This window comes from Malania oleifera, chromosome 11 (genome assembly GCF_029873635.1).
Source record: "Malania oleifera isolate guangnan ecotype guangnan chromosome 11, ASM2987363v1, whole genome shotgun sequence".
Lineage (NCBI taxonomy): Eukaryota > Viridiplantae > Streptophyta > Magnoliopsida > Santalales > Ximeniaceae > Malania > Malania oleifera.
Window position 1 is genome coordinate 72,115,049 of NC_080427.1, and position 14,298 is coordinate 72,129,346.

The following is a 14,298-nucleotide window of genomic DNA, read 5'->3' on the forward strand; positions in this document are numbered from 1 at the left end:
CTGTTTCTATAACAACTGTATTTCTGAAATTAACTGTAATTCTGTATGTCATGGTATTGTAAACTTTATAATCATGGTATTTTGAAATTGATGTAAAACATATTTCCTGTCTGTATATTCTATAAATATAATCCTAAAAATTATTGTAAAACATGTTTCTGGACTATATCTATATTCATAAGTCACACAGTAATTTAAAACATATTAGACATAATTGATAAACTGTATAAATTTCTACTGTGAATGATAATTTGGTAAAAATGTATAATTTATACTGAAAACATACTAGAGTTGCCTAGCATAGCATATTTCCCTTACTTGATTCCTTCTAAAATCCCCTACTGTAATGGGCCTTACACCCGCAGGACTCCCCACTCAGTATCCTGAAAACAATATTTTCCAGAATAGAATATTACTATTTCTTCGCCTACTACATTTCCTACAACTGCTGGAAAGCCAAATTTTGACAAAAAAAGCTTACCCTAAATTTGGGATGAAATTCAATTTCGTCCCATTGACGATCAGTTCTGGTAAACTTAGGGAGAACTTTCCCAGGAGCGTTGTGGTGGCCTCAAATCGTTAATCCGGCAAATGGAGGGGCTGTAATTGAAGAGAGAATGAAGAGGAACCATAGAGAGAGAAAAGAGAGAGACTTCCGCTGAATTTCGGCGTAAAATCTGATTTTAACACTATTTATATTATGGGATTCATCGACAAGCCATGTCACCTCGTCAAAAAGGCCAAGAGGAAATTCGTCGATGAGCCCTCCCTTTCATTGACGAAATTCAAAGTCGCCCAGAACATCCTCTCGGTATCTTCTTGTCGATGAGGCACACCCTCGTCGACCACGTTCGTCGACGAAACCTGCTACCTCCTTCTGTAACTGTTTTCCATTTACCCTTTTCATATTATTTAAATACTATTATTCCTCAGGTCGTTACATAATATATACAATATCAGACCCTAATGAATCAAGTTATGTTCAATTAGCAGAGCACGATACCGTTGCTAGTATTGATCAGAGTGCAACCACACATCTTAAATAGTGTGTGGATGGTTTCTGTCAACCATGCCTGGAGGGATTCCACACTCCCCAGAAGACTAGGTTGAGGTGGCCAGTTTGATGAGGTAGTTACCAGTTCCGTGCCTAGGAGAGGTTGCAGTTTGGCCGAACTGAGGATTGGTAGAGTTACAGTTGACTTACTTGGTAGGCCAACCAGGATTAAGTTCCGCCTATAGGCCGCACAACCCTGTCATGAGGGTTTAAATCATGACGTACAGTTTTCTAGGGTAAACATCTCAGTTATGTATATGTATATAGATTTAAAAAATATCAGAAGATATAGTATGATACTAGAAGTTTGAACAAGTATAAAAACTCAGATAATACAGTTATACTTTAAACTATGATAAATGCAAGTTATATTGTATTTTGATTTACCCACTTTTATAGTTTCAAATATTGTTAGTATAATATTTATGAAACTCAGTTGCCACACACTAGTAATAACATATTTTCTCTTACTGAGCGTTGTCTCATCCCAGTGATTTAACATTTTTCAGGTGATCCAGCTAGGCGAGCATATCAAGTTCGCAGATAGAGAGATCTTTTGTACTGCCCTGTTTATAGGGTAAGTGTATTCAGGGGATTTTATTTTTGAGTAAATGATACTGGGATGATGTGTAAATATGTATGTATGGTTTGGAAACATTGAATTTTGGTATTATAAATATGGGTGTATGACTTTATGTTTTCAGCTGCATAGGCGTGTCAATATGTGTACAAGGATACCTCAGTTCCTATTTGGGTTCTCAGATGTTATAGCAGGTATTACAGGGGTATCAGAGTAGTGTTATATGTAAAAAAATAGAAAATAAAAATGAGGTTATTTTTGGGTTGTTATAGTTTGGTATCAGAACCTTGGTTGCTAGGTTCTATAAACTCTAGAGTGTAGTGAAAAACAATACCAGAATATAAGAATAGAGTTTGGAGAAAGATAAAATAGAGTATAAGTGAATTAATGTTGGAAAAACTAGGATGAGAATTTAGGATTCTGTTCTGCGATTTGGAAGCAAGAATTTTGAGGTAGTTTCTGTGATTTTCCTAGGGTGACAATTTCAGGAAAACTATAGTAAACTATTGTCAAATTCTATTTCCATATGGTAGGGCCAGACCTTAAATTAGTGATAGGAAGTAAGGGGTATTTTAGTAGTATAGCATTGTAAGGTTCGGATTCTCAGAACAATTTGGTAATATTGCAGGATGGACCCAGGAGGTAGTAGCACTCACGCTAGTGGCGACGACGGAGCAGGGCCTTTTGGTGTAAGTGGCAGGGATTTAGATGCTGCGTTACGCAGTGTGGCTCAGTAGGTCATGGCTGAGATTGCCCGGAGCTCCAAGGAACAGGGAGGTCCATCTACAGCTCAAGGATGCACAGTAAAAAAATTTACAAAGATGAACCCACTAGCATTTTCAGGAGCGGATGATCCTGCAGTTACGGAGAATTGGATGTAAGAGATAGAGAAGATTTTGACAGTGCTCCATTGCACCGATGAGCAGAGGGTTCTTTATGCCACATATAAGCTGACAGGGGACAGCCACTAGATTATTGGAGGAGCAGAGATCCATTCTAGTGCTGATGACCTAGCCCCGATTCAGGGACATATTCTTTGATAGATACTATCCTGCCTCGGTCAGAGAGGCTAAAGTACAGGAATTTTTGAGCTTGTCCCAGGGATCGATGGCAATCCAGCAGTACGCAGCAAAATTCATCGAGTTGTCGCACTTCTGCCCTTATATCGTCCTAGATGAACCCAAGAAGGCCAGGACGTTCGAGAGGAATTTGAGGTGGGACATTTATAAATAGGTGGCAGTTCTTAAGATACAGGACTTCTTGGAATTAGTAGATATGACCATGGTAGCAGAGGACAGTGAGCAGGTATGTGTGGGAGTATTGAAACAAAGAAAGAGACCCACATATCCAAATTTTCAGACTGGGCCTAGTTGAGGTCTATGGAGAGGAGGCAAAGCTGGTGAGGGTCAAAGGCAGACAACAGGCCATAGTGGATATCAGGGTGGGTAGACTTATCCAACTTGCTTTAGGTGTGGTCAGAGATATCCGAGTGAGTGCCGATTTGGTGAGAATGCTTATTACTGATGTGGGAGACCTGACCATATGGCTCGATCATGTCGAGGACCATCGAACTATGCACCAACTCCCAGACTATTTCGGGGTGGTTACCAAGCGCTCTGTGGAGGCCAACAGAGGAACATAGCACCAGCGAGGGTTTATGCTTTGACACCAGGAGACGCCAAGGCTACTGGAGATGTTGTTACAGGTATACTTACTGCTTACAATATAAAGTTGTTGTTTTATTTAACACAGGTGCCACCCATTCCTAGTCAGTCGCGTCAGCGGCCAAGATAACGTTAAGAATCCCTTAACAAAACGACAGTAATAACCAGCCAACCTCAAGAAACTCTTGATCTCCTCGACGTTCCTCGGTCTAGCCCAATTCACTACCACGTCAATTTTACTATGATCCACTGAAATTTCATCCCCTGAGATAACATGCCCCAAAAACACAACCTTCTCGAGTTAGAATTCACATTTGCTGAACTTGGCGTATAACTTCTTTCCCCTGAGCTTCTGTAAGGCCTGCCTCAAATGTGTCTCATGCTTCTCATAACTCCTCAAATAGACCAGTACATCATCAATAAAAACAACAACAAACTGGTCTAAATATTGGTGGAAAATTCTATTCATCAAATCCATGAATATTGTAGGAGCATTCGTCAGACCAAAAGGAATAACAAGAAACTCATAATGCCCATACCTGGTCCTAAAGGCCATCTTCAATACATCTTCTGCCCTTACCTTTACTTGATGGTAACCTGATCTGAGGTCAATCTTAGAATACACCCATGTACCCTAGAACTGATCAAATAAATCATCTATACGGGGTAGATGATACTTATTATTGATTGTCACCTTATTAATTTCCTTGTAATCTATACACATCCTCATGGACCCATTTTTCTTCTTCACAAATGGTACTGGAGCTCCCCACAGAGATACATTGGGCTGTATAAAACCTTTATCAAGCAAATCTTGCAATTGATTCTTTAATTCTACCAACTTTGCTGGCGCCATTTGGTAAGGTGCTTTAGAGATCAGCGTTATACCTGGAAGCAGATCAATGGGAAAATCTACCTCACGATCAGGTGGCAAACCTGGTAGCTCATTTGGAAAAACATTTATAAACTCTTTTACTATTGGCGTACTAGTCAGCTTCAATTTATTCCCTAACATCTCCTTCACAAAGGCCACAAATCCCTGACAACCACTCAGGAGCAGTCTCCTCGCCTAAATAGCTGAAACCAACTAAGGTGGGGATTGCACTCACGACCCTATAAACATGAATTCTAGTCTTCCAGGAGTTTTGAATATCACTTCTCTTGAACAACAATCTATACTGGCAAAATTAGTTGCTAACCAATCCATGCCGAATATTACATCAAACCTGTGCATGTCCAGCACTATCAAATCAGCAGAAAAAATTTTCGCCTGAATATCAACTGGACAGCCTCAGAGCACCCTACTACACCTCACTAGTGACCCGGTCGGTGTAGTTACTACCAACTCAGTGTCTAATAACTGTGTTTCTATCCCCCACACAATTTAATACATCCCATAGACATGAACAAGTGTGCAGCTCCTGAGTCAAATAATACAATAACTTTAAATGAAAGTATGATAATCATACCTATCACCACGTTGTCGGCTGTCTCAGTATCACCTGACGTCAGAACAAAAACTCTGGCTGGAGCCATATTCCTCTGTTGACCTCCATGTGGCACTTGATAGCCTCCCCGAACAGGTCTAGGAGCGAGAGCAACACCAATTTGAGCTTAACAATCTCTCATCATATGTCCTGGCTCCCCACAATGGTAGTAGATACCTCCCCCGAGCTGACATTCACCTGGATGTCTCTTCCCACAAGTCGGGCAAACTGGAAAAGGCCGCATACCCTGAAACCCACGACTCCCCTCTCCTACCTCTGATCCCTGTAGTAGCCACCTCTCTTCCATGAACCTCGACTAGACCCCTGCTGGGAACTAGAAGGCGTGGATCTCTTCTTCTGTCTCTACTTCTCAGCCTCCAATAGCTCTCCAACTTCTGCCATAGTTGCCCTATCTACCAACTCGGCAAAATCTTGTAATTTTAGTATTGACACTTGCTTATATAATTCTCTCCTCATACCCCTTTCAAACTGTCGTACCTTCTTCGCTTCATCTGGAATAATGTACGGGGCGAAGCGAGATAACTCAATGAACCTTGCCGCGTACTGCTGTACTATCTGCTGTTCCTGCTTTAGATTCAAGAACTCCTTAATTTTGGCTTCCTTGGACGAGGCTGGAAAATATCTATCAAAAAATATCTTCTTAAATCGCTCACATGTCATCTCTATAGGCACTCTCATATGCTGCTCTAGGAGTTTCATTGTCGTCCACCATCTCTCGGCTTCCCCAGTCAATTTATATACAGCAAACAACACCCTCTGCTCCTTAATACACTGTAGTACTACAAATACTTTTTCAATCTCCTGCACCCAGTTTTCAGTGACTGCAGGATCAGTTCCTTCTTAGAAAGTTAGAGGATTCATATTAGTGAACTTCTTAATCGAACTACCATGGCCTGCATACGGACCACCCTGCTCTCTAGAGTTTTTAGCAATTTTAGCCATGACTTGTTGAGCCACGCTATGTAGTACTGCATCTACATCACCACCTGCAGCGCCTGAGGGCCCAGCACCCTCGTTACCACTAGCATGGGTGCTACTACCTCGAGGGTCCATCCTGAAAAGACAATAAACTTAGATTAGGACCCTACTACTATAACATATCATCTAATTATCCTTAACTAATCCATCACCCTTGATTTTAATTCAAGGTTCAATCCTGCAACCTAGATAACCAACCCGACAATAGTTTACCATGGCTTTCCTGAAATCGTCACCCCAGGAAAGGCACACAAACCATCACTGAAGTCCTGCATCTAGACTACAAACCAAACCTTAAATTCCCTTATCCTATACTCTGGTATTGTTACTGTTGCATTCTAGAGTCTACAAAACCTAGCATCCTAGGCTCTGATACCAAAACTGTAACGACCTGCTTAAATTACGACATAATTAATCACTTTAAACACCCTGATACCGCTAACTATTCATATAATAAAGTCAACCTGAACCCATGGGTAACAGGGACAATCCTGTCATACACAGCGGAAACCTAAGCAGTAGTAAATATAAATTTCATACACTCAACCATAAAATACAATATACTAGAGTACCTACATTCCACCATATACTATTTGAACATAAATCCTCAAAGTCACCAAAAGATAAAACTAGGATCTAATACCAAAAACTAGCTGATCCTAACTCAAAACTTACCCTCCTAGCGGGGTAGTAAAAAACTGTCTCAATAGCGTCCTCGATCCGCCGGTCTTTCTAGGTTCCTTGAAATGGTTTAAGCTGGGGTGAGACACCTCTCAGTAAGGGAAATAAACTAAATACAGCTATGTGGCAACATGAATATTTGCGTGCTATAATAAATACATAGTACATATCACATGCTTGAAAAACTGACAATATCATAACTAAATAAACATATCATTTCGTAGATATACTAAATCATACTGCATTTCACTATTTATAAAATCATCTGATATAACTAGCAATTTAAAATTTACCCAGGATGAATAACTAGCTGATGTCATGTATTACCCCCCCCCCCCAATGATGGGTTGTGCAGTCCGAAGGCGGGACCCGACAATGACTGGCCGACCACTGTCGAGTTAAAAATGTTTGTAAGTACGATGGATCAGCCGCACCCTAGTCCGAACTGCCAGGTGGACATCTACAACTCTACACTGAAAGCCACATCAACTATCCATCTCCCACCCCCTCTACTAGTAGGGGCAGTTAGCACAAGTATGAACTAAACTGAACTGTATAGCTACGGTACCGTTCTCCTTAAGCTGATCTGAACTATCATCCAGGTTCTGATAACATATAGTACATGATAATATACTATTTAACGTAAATAGATTGATAGCATTTTTCTGAATTCTGTAATAACATAAATAATTACGGCATTGCGTCGAACACATTCATAACTGCGGCCTTGCGCCGAAAACATGCATAACTACGGCCTTGCGCCGACTATCAATCACGGTTTTGCACAAAACATAACATACATACTGATCTGAATAAATGTACTATTTATCATGTATTATGAAATCATGGTTTACTAAATTATCATGTTATTTTTGAAATAACTGCAAATATGCTTTTCCCATAAAATTGACTCAACATAATACAATTTGCAAAAAATAATATTCATGCCACACAAACTGAATAAAATCATGAATTCTATTCTGAAATCACATTTCCTGACATTTCATACTAAAAATACATATTCCTGTGTAACAATAGTATTTTCCCAAATATATATATTTTCACAAATATGCTTATATATAATACATGCTTTCTGAACATAACCCCGCTATTAAATAATAATAATTTAATGAACAATTACTACTTTAGTTTACTCCCTTACCTGACTACTGAAAAGCCCCTACAATGTCTAGTCCTACACCCACAGGGTTCCCCATTCAACACCCTGAAAACAACATCTCCCTGAACAAAACTTTAGTATTTCTTCAAGTACTACATTTCCTACAACTGTGGAAAAGCCAAATATTGAATAAAAAGTCTTATCTTGAATTTGGGATGAAATCCAAGTTAACCCCACCAACGATCCACTCTAGCATATTTGAAGAGAACTTTCCCAAGAGTGTCGTGGTGGCCTCAGATCATTGAACTGGCAAGAATCCAGCCTGAAATCTTAGAGAGAAGGGGGAAGGGACGAACAGGAGAGAGAGAGAGAGAGAGAGAGAGAGAGAGAGAGAGAGAGAGAGAGAGAGAAGAGAGTTTTCATGTGATTTCTACAAAAAAAATCAAGTTTAGGCTATTTATACACCTGCACTCGTCGACGAGCCACATCACTTCGTCAACGAGGCAACAAAGGAAGTTTGTCGACAAATGCCTATTCCTCGTCGATGAAATTATGAACTAAAAAAATAGCCTCTCGGTATCTTCTTGTTGACGAGACACGTGTCCCCGTCGACGATCCCTTCAAGCTTGTTCGTCGACGAACGTGTTGTGTTCGTCGACGAGACCACCCCTATTATATTTCAAACTCAATCTCCTTTTCTCTCCTCCTTCTATTATTTAATTAATATAATTCCTTCAGTTCTCTATAGGTCGGTTGACCATATAAGATAGGTTGGTCAACTGAATCTTTTAAGCTTAACAATGGTCGGTCGACTGAGCCCTTTGAAAATTCAAGATTTAGCCCAAATTTTGATTTGAAAATGTTTTAAAAACCTTTGTATGATTAGAAATTTTAGAAAAAGGTTTTTCATGATGGTGTTGGTTCCTTATGGTCAGTCTATGGTCCTGTGTTTGAGCTTGACATTCATATCATGCATGACATGCATTATTACAAATCAATCTAAATGCAATTATAATTGAAAACAAACATCTTCTTCTTCTTTTCACTCTTCACTATTCCATGGAGTACACCATGTTGACCTTATAGGTCATACCCGGTTTTTGATTATGACAAATACTCTGGTATTTAATGTCAATCAAGTTTGTGTGCAGGTTCACATTAGCAAGATCTTATGATGGCACGAGGTGACTTGAAGAATAAAGACCCAAACTAGTCATTTATTGTATTTTATATTAAGTTTAATTCGAGTTTGTAATAGTAATATAGGAAAAGTCTGTAATATTTACTGCATATCATGCATGTAGGAACCTATAAGCTCAAAACCATAGAGTGACCTTAGGGATCACCCTTCAGTCAACCGATGCCTGGTTTTTAAGCATACTTTCAAAGACCTTGGAATGACCCTTGGTCCTTGCACTTACACATAAGATAGTTCCCAAAATCACATATACTATCTCGGGAATCAATTGAATTGAATCAGGACTTAAAGTGCTAAATGAATAGGGTTTCGGGCAACCGAACCTTGGTGTTCAAAACACCTCGATTGACCAAACCATTGAAAGGTCAAATAGTTGACCTGACTTCAGACGACCGAACCAAAAAGGACTTCACCATCCTCAGTCAACCGAACGTATATCCTTACCTTTTCCACCAACTCGGGCGCCCGAACTTTATGTTCAAAATAACCTAGGGTGACCGAATATTCAAGTTCGGCAGACTGAACTTGAGACTAGGCGACCGAACCTCAGACAGAATGGAAAATCGCTTTGGTCAGCAAATCGAACCCTTATTAAGGCACCCGAAGTTCAAATTTGACTTTTTTTGTTGTGTCTATTCGGGCGACCGAACCTTGGCTCGATCTACCGAAACTCTCGGGTTGGCTTAAATTTTACCGTAGTTAATTGAGGTTAAACAGGGTTAATTTTCTTAAGCTCATTTAAAATAATTTTAATAATTCCTGATGTATCCCTAAAAGGTTATAATTTAGGCCTCCTCTATATACAGGGATTCATTTGCTCGAATTAATGAGGGATTAGCATTTTGATTAAGTGAAAATCCTCTAAAAATTTTTCAAAACCTATTTTTCATACAAAGCCTATACCTTCTCATACACTCATTCTTTTGCTAAACCAAACCTTGTAAGAGTTATTTGAGTAGTTATACATTATCCTCATTTGCTAGAAAACTCTCATTGTATTGTGTTTTTGATTTTTGAATTGAGAGTTGAGCATAGGATTTTTTCCTCAATTTTATTTGATAAATCAGTGTGTGGGAAAATATAGTGGCTAGTGAGTCTTTGCATTATCATTGCAAGACTCATTGAGCTTGTATTTTTGAGTGTGCAAAAATATTTTCACAAGCTTTGTTTTTGAATATCTCTTTGTGCTTGAATATTGAAAAAACATTTTTGAGATATTATGAATACTCTTTGTAGAAATATTCAAAATCCTAAACTGTGATTGAGATTTACATTTATACATGGTTTCAAAGATTAGCATGTTGATACACTCTTGTGCTTGAATTGAGATAGTCATTACTTTAAGTGTTGAGTGCACATATACACCATTGAGCTTATAGTTCTTACATTATTGGTGTGCGTTGATTAATACTGGTACAAATATGCTTGGTTGAGAAGCATATATTTGGTACACATCTTGTATTGTAATTGATTGTATTCCAGGCATGGGCTTAAAGAGCAAGACTTGCCCTGATAAAAGTCCCAGATAGGCTTTGACCTGGTTAGGAAAGTTAGGTGCACCATCTTGATAAGGTGTAGTTTTTGGTTCAAGTCAGCCCTGTTAATTGCCTTGGTTATAAACAGTGCTGCTCCACCCGTTAAGTGAATCGTAGTGGAAACCCTCTTGCTTGTGAGCTCGAGGCAAGGACGTGGGCAATATTGGCTGAACCTCGATAACATATCATGTGTGCACTTTACATTTCAGCACTTTATATTTACTGCATATGTATGTTATTCTCAATTGTCTATGAATGCTGCGCATGATTTATTTTCCACACATTATATTTATCTGGGCATTTGAAATTGCATAGACAAACCCTAAGTTTTGTATATACTGTTAGTGGATAGTTTAACCTAGGAGATAAATTTTTAAATTTTCAATTCACCCCCCTCTTGGGAATACACCAAAGTCAACACACCAGATGTATGATATGAGCTTTCTACGCTTTATAGCTTCCAATTTCCAGTATCTTTTGTCTATGTTGAAATGTAAACCTATTCATATACTAAATGCACACATACGATACGAGTAGTTTGTCATAGTCAAAATGGGATCGGACTCAAAAAGTCAACAATATCTCCCTTTTTGATGATGACAAATACACATGAGCAAAATGGGTTTAGCCTGAAAAGGCACCTAACAATATGCATAACTAAAAATAAGCAGTATAGCTCAGGCATATCAAAAGACATAAGACATTTTAAATTAATCATGCATTTAGATTTTGCAATGAAGCACATTAAAGCTCAGAAATTTACCCTCATAAATTTACCCCATTAAAATAATTTGCTCTATTTAAAAATTTTCCCTTTTTATTATTTTTATCATTTTTCTCATAAACTTCTCCCCCTTTTGGCATTAGCAAAAGGATTAGGCTAAGTATAAAAAACTATTTTCATCATTTAAAATAGACTTAACTTAAGAGAACTCCCCCTTTCTGATATAAAATTTGGGCATATAAAAAAAATTTATAATTGTAATAATCCAAGAAATTAATCAGGGGTTTCATCGACGAAGGTTCATAAGGACCTCGTCGACAAGAAGATATTGAAAGGGGGCTTGTGGCAGTTTGAAACTCGTCGACGAAGGGTGCAAGTTTGTCGACGAACTTTCTTCAGGACTAGTCGATGAGATGACATGTCTCGTCGACGAATTTAGGGCTATAAGTAACTGAAACCCAAATTTTTGACTGAAATTCAGCGCAAAAGTATCTCTCTCTCTCTCTCTCTCTCTCTCTCTCTCTCTCTCTCTCTCTCTCTCTCTCTCTCTCTCTCTCTCTCACTCTCTATCTCTAAAACATTCCCCTCCCCTTCGCTCTTCGATCCCAACTCCGTTTCTTGCCGGATCGATGATATGAAGCCACCAGGACGCTCTTGGGAAAGTTCTCTACAAGTCTGCCGGAGCGAATCGTTGGTGGGGCTGATTTGAATTTCATCCCAATCTCGGGGTTAGGTATTTTAGTCAGTATTTGTCTTTCCCATAGTTATAAAAAATTTTGTATACAAAGAAATATTGATATGTTGTTTTGGGGGGATGTTGTTTCCAGGGTGTTGAGCAGAGAACCTTGTGGGTATAAAGCCAAGATATAGTAGGGACTTTTCAGAATTTAGGTAAGGGAAATATGCTAGAGATTTTTAATATGTATATCAGAATATTTTGAATGTGTATTTACAAGCATGCAGATCAGATTATTTTTCCAGAATATCATGAATAATATTTTTACAGTAGAATTATAGAAATGAAGCATGAGGTTTTGATTACACAATTGTGTGGCCTAAGTTTATTATAGTTTAATATGTTGATTATGAAATTTTACAAATATTCAGTTATACAAGTTTATTAGAAGAAAGTAAGATTTATAGCATTTTTCAGAATAACATGATTCTTAAACCATAACACTTAGACAAAAATTACAGACAGACAGAAAGAAATTATGGATATTGACAGATGTTACAGATATTACAGACATATATTTCAGAAAGATATTACATATATTACAGATATTTCAGATAGATATTTCAGATATTACAACTCTGATTTATAGTATTATGGTTACTTTGAAATCATGTTAAAAGTAGCAAGATAAATATATATTTATATATGTATATAGTATTACATGATATTAGATCCCTATGGAAATTACAAACAAATATATACAGTAGAGCACAGTTCCGTTGCTATTTACATAATAGAGTGCAACCACATAACTCAGATAGTATGTGGATTCCGTCTAACTATGCCAGAAAAGATTGCAGTCTCCCCAGCAAGCTGTGTTGAGGTGGCCAGTTAGACGATGTTAGAGTTTGGAGATTGCCTGGAGAGATTGCAGTGGGCTAGATTGGCGGATGTTACAGATATAGATTGAGTTGCCTGATAGGCCAACCAGAGTAAGTCTAGTCTACAGGCCGTACAAGCCTATTATGAGGGGTTATATCATGATATATAGATCCCAGGGTATAGCATAAGTTCCTATGTACAGACATATCACACAGAAGCAATTATATTATTATATTAGCAGCATGTACAAATAGCAAGCTCAAATACACAGTTAAATTTTAAGTTATATTACATGTGTTTTGTACAGTATATCAGCTTATTCATTTTACAATATCAATGTTATTTCAGTTATTATATGTACAACTCAGCCGCCACACACTAGTGATAGCATATTTCCTCTTACTGAGCGTCGTCTCTTCCCAGTGACTTATTATTTTTTAGGAAATCCAGCTAGGCAAACAGATCAAGCTCGCGGGTAGAGGTTGCGTTGGTGTTGCCCTTGCTAAGAGGGTAGGTGTATTTTGGTGCCAGTGAGTTAGGGTAGATCCCAGGTTTTTGATGTTGTCACTGGGTATTTTGTGTTGTAAATCTACATCAGAATATTATAGTTTTCTAGTATTGTACATTGCAGTTCCCATTTTTTGTATACCGCTGTTTAGATATGTACAATGTACAGAGTTTCCTCAGTGCTCCTTTGAGCCTAGGGTATTATCAGTAGTATTTCAGATAGATGATATTTATGTTATATGCATATAGATGGAAAAAAAATATATGTTAAAGAAGTAGCAGGTCATTATAGTTTGGTAGTAGAGTCTAGATTGCTAGGTTCTATAGACTTTAAATGCAGTGAATACAATACCATAATATAGGAAAAAGAATTTGAGGTTTTTTTCTGTGATTTAGATACAGGATTTTCGTGGTGGTTTCTGTATTTTTCCTAGGGTGACGATTTCAAGAAAACCATAATAAACTATCGACGAGTCATGTGTTTGGGTTGCAAGATTGGATTTTGGGTTAGGAACAGAGGAGTTGTTAATAGAGAAACTGAAGTTTTAGTTGAGTGAATAGATTAGATTTGTGCAGGAGAAAGGATTTTGAAACGGTGTTTTGTGTATTTTCAAGATGGATCCGAGGAGTAGTGGTACAGATGTGGGAGGTGATAGACTAGGACCCTCTAGTATGGAGGGTGGAGATGCGGATACAACATTATGCAGCGTCACCCAACAGGTGATGGTTGAGATGGCTCGGACTGGAGGAGAGTGTGGCTGCACGATCGAGCAGTTTACACAAATGAAGCCTCCCTCTTTTGTTGGAGCACCTAACCCGATTGTAGCTAAAAACTGGGTTCAGGATGTACAGGAGATTTTGGTAGTGCTGGCATATACAGATGAGTAGAAAGTGGCATTTGCGTCGTTTAAACTCATAGGAGAGGCAAAGTGCTGGTGGAGATCAACACGGTTGCTTGATGAGGAGAGGCCAGTTCCAGTTCCAGTATCAAGGAGTTGGTTCAAGGAATTATTCTTCAAGCGATATTTCCCTGTTATCGTTCGGAGTGTGAAGGCAGCAGAATTCCTGCATTTCGCTTAGGGGCAGATGACGGTGTCTCAGTACGCTGCATGATTTATTGAGTTGTCCCGTTTCGCCCCACATCTAGCACCAGATGAAGAAAAGAAAGTAAGGAAGTTTGAAGAAGGCCTA